Source organism: Oryctolagus cuniculus, chromosome 7 (genome assembly GCF_964237555.1).
Source record: "Oryctolagus cuniculus chromosome 7, mOryCun1.1, whole genome shotgun sequence".
Lineage (NCBI taxonomy): Eukaryota > Metazoa > Chordata > Mammalia > Lagomorpha > Leporidae > Oryctolagus > Oryctolagus cuniculus.
This window is the reverse complement of record NC_091438.1, coordinates 35377199-35385852: the sequence shown is the minus strand read 5'-3', so window position 1 is coordinate 35385852 and position 8654 is coordinate 35377199. Positions and strand designations below refer to the sequence as shown.

The window sequence follows — 8654 nt, the reverse complement described above, 5'->3', positions numbered from 1 at the left end:
AGCTAAAGAAACCTTGGAAATATTTGTGAGCATTCATCCTTGGGCTTATGTGTGGGAAAGGGTTGACATGAAGTTGATCTGGTTCTGGAGGAAGGCAGCTAGGTTTCTTCATCTGTATTTACTTCTTAGAGCACTGTGGAAGGCACTGTGCTAAGCATGGTGGCAAATTGGATCAGTGGGTCCAATCCTTGCCTGTTTTCTGCCTGGGTGGCATGTATGCATCACTTCAACATATCATCATAGCCAGAGGAGTCTAAGAGAAAAGACATTACCATGGGAAGGAAAAAATCAATTCTTACTGGGATAACCAAAGAAAATCTATATCCAAATAATAAATTCACACATTTCGTATAAATATAGTGCTTATGATGTGGCAAGGTCACATCCGAGCTTGCACTAGAAATAGATTTGGTGTTTTATGTACAAATGAGAATGAAGATACTCAAGTATTCATATACATGTGTTGGTACACATAGAAGGAAACCTCTATATGAATTGTGTTCTCTTTGGCATCTATTTACTAACTGGGTCCAAGAAGAAGATCTAACACCCTTTAGAAATAGGGGACTAAAAAAAGCTGTAAGACTCCGCGTGAGCTCCATTGTGAAATTTGAGATCCACACAGTGCTGCTCTGAGGACCAGAGAGCAATGTGATGCAGAGAATGAAAAACAATTTCCCCTCACTGATCTAAGACCTTGGCACCATAAGAACTAAAGGGAACAGAGCTTTCAAGTTCACGAGGAGTCTGGAATATTAAAAGTAGTGAGAACTCATGAAGAGGCCATAATGAGGAACCTCTCTCAAGAGACAGACAAAAATGAGGCAAGAATAGAAGAGAGTGAATAAGCTTATATCTGAGTGTTCATGAGATCAAGATTCCTTGACTAGGGTTGGAGGTTTATGGTCCTAAACCAGTTTAGAACTTTGAGGGAGGGAAATCTGAGTTAATATTAATATCACTTCATTTGTATGTACCTTGGGGCAGAGACAAAAGAAAATGGAAGAGTTTGGATGCTAGAATCACAATTGTTACTAACTAAACAGAAAATAGCCTCACTATTTTATGATTCCTGCTCCACCACTGTCCTGTATTTCTTTTTGGCTTTTAACTATTTTTTGAAAGATAAAAATGTAATTTAATTACCAATCTGCATGCATAGAAAACTGACTTGACCTCTTATTTCTCTAGACTGTTGTTTTTTGCCTTATATGAATTGAGTGAATGGACCACTTATTTTGACAGTAACTAGAGTAAGTCAATTCTATTTAATCTAATTGGAAAAGGGAACAGAAACTCAAGACTAGCAATTAAATACAAGACCTATATAATTAAGAGTCACTTTTCACAAGTATACAGCAACTGACAACTTTGTGAGTGTAGAAAATTGGCATGTATGTACTTGAGTCTTTTCCCTCTAATGGGTCAGAGATGTCTGAATTCTTGACATGGTTCTTTTTCTTTGCTTAGAAAGTTCACAAAGATCTTAAAGCCCAATAATTAAATTAGTCTGTAGAAGTCTCAGAAAGTGACGGACTTACCTCCAATGGTGGAACTAGAAATGTGCCAGGGGATTTCAACTCAGTCTTATCAAGGAGACATGTACCAATGTCAGCACACTTGGTAAAGTGATAAGTATAAGTACACAACCAATCAAAAAAGATAGGGTAAGTGTTGAAGAGATTTTACAAACAAGACCAGTGTAAGCAAATAATGAAGGATTGAATTAAAAGGGAGAGAATGATCCTGCGGGGGAGGCAGGACATACAGCAGACTCCTAGAATGGCAAACACCCAAAATAGCACTCTGGCCTCAGAATCGACCCTTGGGGCATTCAGATCTGGCTAAAAGGCCCATGAGAGTCTCACAGGCATGGAAAGCCACGACATGGTGGCAAAAACAATCTAAATGAAAGATCCTGGTGAACAAGACCCCAGCGGAAGGAACAGGCCATCAAGGAGGGAGGCGCCTTTCTCCGAAGGGAGGAAGGAACCTCCACTGTGATACGGCCTTGACTAAACAAGTTCAGAGTCGGTGAACTCAAGGGGCTTCCATAGCCTAGACAGCTCATGGCAAGAGCCTCGGGTGATTGCTGACGCCATAAATAAGAGTGCCAATTGTTAAATCAACAACGGGAGTCACTGGGTACATGCTCCCCATGTAGGATCTCTGTCATTAATGTGTTTTACTGTGAAACTTAAAAACAACTCTACTAGTCAAACAATACCCTATACCTTGTGCAGTTGTGTGAATGCAGCCTGTTGAAATCCTTGCTTAGTGTATACTAAGTTGATCTTCTGTATATGAAGGTAATTGAAAATGAAACTCGATGAAGGGCGGGATGGGAAAGGAAGTGGGAGAGGGGAGGGCCACGGGAGGGAGGGAGGTGGGGGGGGAGCCACAACAATACAAAAGTTGCACTTTGTAAATTCACATTTATTAAATAATAAAAAGAAAAAAAGTGTATTTGGACAAAAAATAAGTGAATTTTTTTTTTAAGGATTCATTTTATTTATTTGAAAGACAGAGTTACAGAGAGAGGTAGAGACAGAGAGTGAGGTCTTCCACCTGCTGGTTCACTCCCCTGATGGCCACAATGGCCGGAGCTGAGCTGATCCAAAGCCAGGAGCCAGGAGCTTCTTCCGAGTCTCCCACATGGATGCAGGGGCCCAAGGACTTGGGCCATCTTCCATTGCTTTCCCAGGCCATAGCAGAGAGCTGGATTGGAAGAGGAATAGCTGGGACTAGAACTGGTGCCCCTATGGGATGCCAGTGCTTCAGGCCAGGGCGTTAACCCGCTGCACCACAGCGCCAGCCCCTCATAAAGTGAATTTACCTGTCAAGAAGAGATTCTTGGGAAAATAAGCAGAATTACTGGCAATCTATCCCACAGAAACTTTTTTTAAAAAAATTCTACCATTTTCACCATTATTGAAATTCACGCATCTGTTATTTGGATGTTTCTCCTTCAAGGACAACAGAAAAATTCAAAAGTCCTCTAGGGAATTAAGCATTTAAATTTCCCACAAACTTGTCCTTCTGAAAGTGGAATTCATCAACTCAGTAGGATGAGAAAGAAAAATAATCTCTCTGCAACTCAGTCTTTATCTAAATATGCAAAGGCAGATGTGACCAGAGACCTTGGTCTTTTCCGTTCCTCATGCCTTTTAAGAGATTTTTAAAAATATGTAACTTTATAGGGGGTTTCATCAAAAGGCTATATTCACTGAGTTTCAGTAAATTTATAGTTTTGCAGCCATTTCAATAATCTAGCTTCATAGCTTTCCTATCACCTCCAAATTTTCTGTCAAGTCCAAGTGCTATCAATCTACCCTCCTATTACCAGTACCCCATTCTTGCAGTCTCCAATCAAGCACTGCTTACTCACTTTTCTGCCTGCTCCAATCACCCACCACTAATATCTGCCTTTTCTGGTTATTTCATAAAGATGCAGCCACTGAGTATGCAGTCTTTTGTATTTGTATCTTTTATTTATAATATTTTTAAGATTAGGTCATTGCTTTGAAATGAACATTTGTGACCCTCCCAAAACTCATGTGTTAACACCATCTCCAGTGGGATGGTGTTGTGAGATGAGGTCTATTGGAAAAGATTGAATATTTTTTAGTTATTTACTTATTTGCTAGTCATAGAGACAGAAAGACAGAGACCGAGAGCTCCCACTGGTTGATTCATTTCCCAAACACCAGCAATGGATGGGGCTGAGCCAGTCTGAAACCAGCGGCTGAGAACTCAGTCCACCTGGTGGCATGGGTTCAAGTGCTTGAGTTGTCACTTGCTGCCACCCAGGGTGCTCATGAGCAGGAAGCTGCAATCAGAAGCAGAGCTGGGACTCCAACCAGGCACTCTCATATTTGATGCAGGCCATTACACCCACCAGTCATTAGGTTTAGATGAAGTCAAGAGGGTAGAAATTGCATGATGTGATTTGTGTCCTTATCAGAGGAGAAGAGCAAAGCATATTGTCTCTGTCAGGTGAAGATATGCGAAAATGACCATCTCCAAACCAGGAAGAATCCCCTTCCCGGACAGAATCTGCTGGTGCCCTGACCTTGGACTTTCAAGTCTCTAGAACTGTGAGGAATAAATTTTCATAAAGTCATCCAATCCCTGGTAACTTATTATGGCAGACCAAATGGACCAAGATATCTATGTTGTAACATGTGTCACTCATTTACTTTTTATTGCTAAAAAGCATTTCAGTGTATGGATATGACACATTTTAATAATTTATTAGTTGATGGACATTTGGACTGTTTTATTCCTAACGTGAATAATGCTACATACAAGTCCTTTTGAGGACATATGATTTCATTGCATTGGCTTAAATTTTGTTTTTATGTTTCATTTATTTATTTGAAGTATAGAGTGACAAGGAGAGACAGAGAAGGAGATCCTCTATCTGTAAGTTTACTCCCTTAAAGCCTGCAACAGCCACAGAGGGGCCAGCACAAGTCAGGAGCCTTGAACTCCATCCAATTTTCCCACATGGGTAGCAGGAACCCACGTGCTTGAGCCATCGTCTGTTGCTTCCCAAGAACATTAGCAGAAAGCTGAGTCAGAAGTAGAGGTGGGACTAGATCCCAGACACTCTGATCTGGGATGCAGGAATTCCGTATAGCTGCTTAAAAAGGTATTGCTCAATGCCTCTCTCAGATTTCTAAGAGAAACATTGCTAGGTCTTACAGTAAATTCATGCATGTTTAAGAAATTACCAAAATGTTTTCCAAAGTGACTGAAGCATTTTCCTTTCCACTAGCAATGCATGAGGGCTCCATTTCCCTACCAAAGCTTTATATTTTCTGCCTTTATTATTAGTCTCTCTTTTGGGTGTGTGGTGGTAGTGTATTGTTTGAGTTTTCATTTCTCTACTGATTAATGAGGTTAACACATTTTCTTTCCTATATCTTCTTTGGTGAAATATATAATCTTGATTTTGCCTGTTTTTAATCAAATTGCTTACTATTTATTGAGTTATAAAAATATATATGCTAGATACAAGTCCTTTTCAGACATATAATTTCCCAAACATCTTCTTCTCTTAGTATGAGATATAAGTTGTCATTTCATCATTATATTTTTTGAAGCACAGAAGTTTTCAATTTTAATCAAATTAAACTTTTTTCTTTTTGTGACTTTTATTACCTAAGAATCTTTTTGCTAACTTATGGTGACAACAGTGTTCTATGTTTTACTCTTGAGTTTTATAGTTTTAGCTTCTATATTCAAATCTATGATCCATTTTGAATTAATATTAGTACAGAGTATGAAGGGAATCTAAACTCTTCTTTATTTTTAAATGTTTGCATATGGAGATCCAATTGTCCCATCACTATTTATTAGGAAAAAAAAAAAACAACCTGTCCTTTCTCCTTTAAATTGCCTTGGTACTATTGATAATAGGGTTTAATTCTGGGCATTCATTCTGTTCCACAAGCCTGAAATTATCAAGTACATTGAAAGTGTGTCATTGTAAAAATTAAAAGATGGGTTTGTGCTGTGGCCTGCGGTGCCAGCATGCCATATGGCGCTGGTTCCAGTCCTGGCTGCTCCACTTCCGATCCAGCTCTCTGCTTTGGTCTGGGCACCTGCACTCGTGTGGGAGACCTGGAAGACGCTTCTAGCTCCTGGCTTCGGATCAGCTCAGCTCTGGCCATTGTGGCTGTTTAGGGAGTGAACCAGCGGATGGAAGACCTCTCTCTCTAACTTTGTCTTTCAAATAAATAAAATAAATCTTTTAAAAAATTGAAAGAAAAGAAGGAGGAGTGTTGGTAGGACTGAGGGAGGGAAAGAGGGTAGAGTGGGAAGTATCATTATGCTCTTAAAACTGTGTATATGAGATTCATGAAGTCTGTTCCCTTTATATAAATTGTAAAAGGTTTTTTTTTTTTAAAAAGGATCTCAATTGTTTCCTATTGTTCTAAATATCTACGTTTATGCCAATACCACATCATTCTTATTTCTATAGCTTTATGATGTTTTGGAATTTGGTCATGTAAATCACCTTTTTTCTTTATAGAAATTGTTTCGGCTCTTCTAGGTCCAATGCCTATCTACCTACATTCTAAGGCCAAAAAATTTCTACAAAAATGTTGCTATGATTTATAAGAGATTGTATCAAATCTACAGCTCATTTTGGGAAAAATTACCATCTTAACAGTATTGAATGTTCTAACTCTTGAAAACACAATGTCTCTCCATTTACACAGTTTTTAATTTCTCCCAGCAATTGTTTATAGTTTTTCAGTGTACAAATACTGTACTTCCTTTGTGAAATTTGTTCCTAAATATTTTTTAATGCAATTGTGAATAGATTTGTTCTATAAAATTCATTTTCAGTTTGCTTCTTATATTAGCCTTTTTTTGTCCAAAGAAAGTAATACCTGTTGTAACCTATAAAACTTTGACAAATCAATACAATGCTCTTAAATATAACAAAATCATATTTTTGTTGGAGTCATATTTTAGTAGTGCTAAATGCTCATTCCAAAAATATCATTTAAGTACCAAATTAAATCATTGTATTTAGCAGAGTAAGTTATTTTATACAAATTAATGTCTTTTAAAACTGTGCAATTTCTCCTTTTAAAGTGAATTCCTTCATGCAAGCTCTTGAATTTTATAGTAGTAGCACAATGGTGTGTATAGTAGAGTGGCTCTGCTTTATTCTAGGTTGGTCCAAAGCCAGATGCAGTTCCAATATGTGAAAAGCTTTAAATTCTACCCAAAGGAGAATTAAGATACTCATTACAGAGTGGATTGAAATTACATTTTTGCGAAACTTAGAAAACCAAAATAGAAAGGAAGGAAGGAGAGGGATTGAGGGAGGGAAAGGGGGAGGAAGGAAAAAATGGCTTTCTTAGAACTGTACCTATGAATACATGAAATCCGTTCTCTTAATATTAATAAAAATTGTTTAAAAACCCACTAATTTCAAATGATCCTTTTGATTTAGAAGACCTGCATCTTTGAACAAAAGCCACATAGTCTTTTTTTAAATTATTTTTTGACAAGCAAAGTGGACAGTGAGAGAGACAGAGAGAAAGGTCTTCCTTTGCCGTTGGTTCACCCTCCAATGGCCACCGCGGCCGGTGTGCTGCGGCCGGCGCACCGCGCTGATCAGAGGGCAGGAGCCAGGTACTTATCCTGGTCTACCATGGGGTGCAGGGCCCAAGTACTTGGGCCATCCTCCACTGCACTCCCTGGCCACAGCAGAGAGCTGGCCTGGAAGAGGGGCAACCGGGACAGAATCCGGCGCCCCGACGGGGACTAGAACCCGTTGTGCCGGTGCTGCAAGGCGGAGGGTTAGCCTAGTGAGCTGCAGCGCCGGCCACCACATAGTCTTATTCCAACTGACTTAAAAAATTCTACCTAACAACAAATAAATAAACCAGCAGCCTGGACAGCTGTGGGCCTGATGAAGAATACATACTGTTGTTATTATTTCTCCCATTTCTCCACAAATGCTGTTGCTGCCATGGTGCCCTATGCTTCCTCTTGCTGATACTGCCAGTTCTACAATTTCAGGATTTAATTGATGTATTAACCACCCCTTTGCTTCTCAGCCTTTATAGTGTTTGATGATGCTGTGCTTGCCATCTGTCCTTCAAGGTAACAACTGAGGCTGACGTCATTCACTGTGATTATGACTTTTTAAAAAAAATTTTACTATTTATTTGAAAGTCAGAGTTACACAGAGAGAGGAGAGGCAGAGAGACACAGAGAGAGAGATCTTCCATCTGATGGTTCACTCCCCAAATGGCCGCAATGGCTGGACCTGTGCCGATCCGAAGCCAGGAGCCAGGAGCTTCTTCCAGGTCTCCCACGTGGGTGCAGGGGCCCAAGGATTTGGGCCATCTTATACTGCTTTCCCGGGCCGTAGCAGAGAGCTGGACAGGAAGTGGAGCAGCCGGGTCTCAAACCGGTGCCCATATGGGATGCCGGCACTTCAGGCCAGGGCGTTAACCACTGCGCCACAGTGCCGGCCCCAATTATGACTTCTTAAGTTAACTAGTTCTTTCTCGGTCCTGAGGATATGGTTTGTATCTAAGTCTCTCATCTACTAAAACCATATCTGTAAATGAAATATTAGATTTGAGTTCCATTGTTCTTTCTACAGGATCAACTATGGAATGTTTTTACACATATATTTTGGTTCTGGCTGCACCAATACGAAACTTCACAATGGAAGGCAGTCCCCACTTGGTGGGCTGAAAAATCTGTGGCTATGCAACCTTTCAGAAGGTTTTCTGTGTCTGTCCAGCACATCCAACCACATTTGAGTTCATCATAGTTGGGTATTTTTGCATTGCAGCTGTTGCAATGGTTTCGCATAGGTGGTCAAAAACTTGTTCTGAGATGCAGATCCTCATGGTGCTGGCTGCCTGTGTGATGTCTGGGTGGTGTTAGGGGACAAGAAGGCAAAGAGGCTACACCTGCTTCTGCCCCACTCCCAGGGTCTTGGCCAGCAGTGCAACCTTGCTAAGTTTCTTATCTATTTTTAGTGTTTGTATGTGCGTGTGTATGTGTATATTCCTTAGGATTTTTTTTTTTTTTTACATATAAGATCATGCCACCCATAAGACAGCTTTTACTTATGTGAAGGACAGGAACTAAGCACTGACAACACCCAA

General features: G+C 40.0%; 1 pseudogene; it reads right to left on the bottom strand.

Moving 5' to 3' along the window:
• Window positions 1–8027: 8027 nt before the first annotated feature.
• LOC100356202 (PRELI domain containing protein 3B pseudogene) lies at window positions 8028–8393 on the bottom strand (annotated as a pseudogene).
• Window positions 8394–8654: the final 261 nt, after the last annotated feature.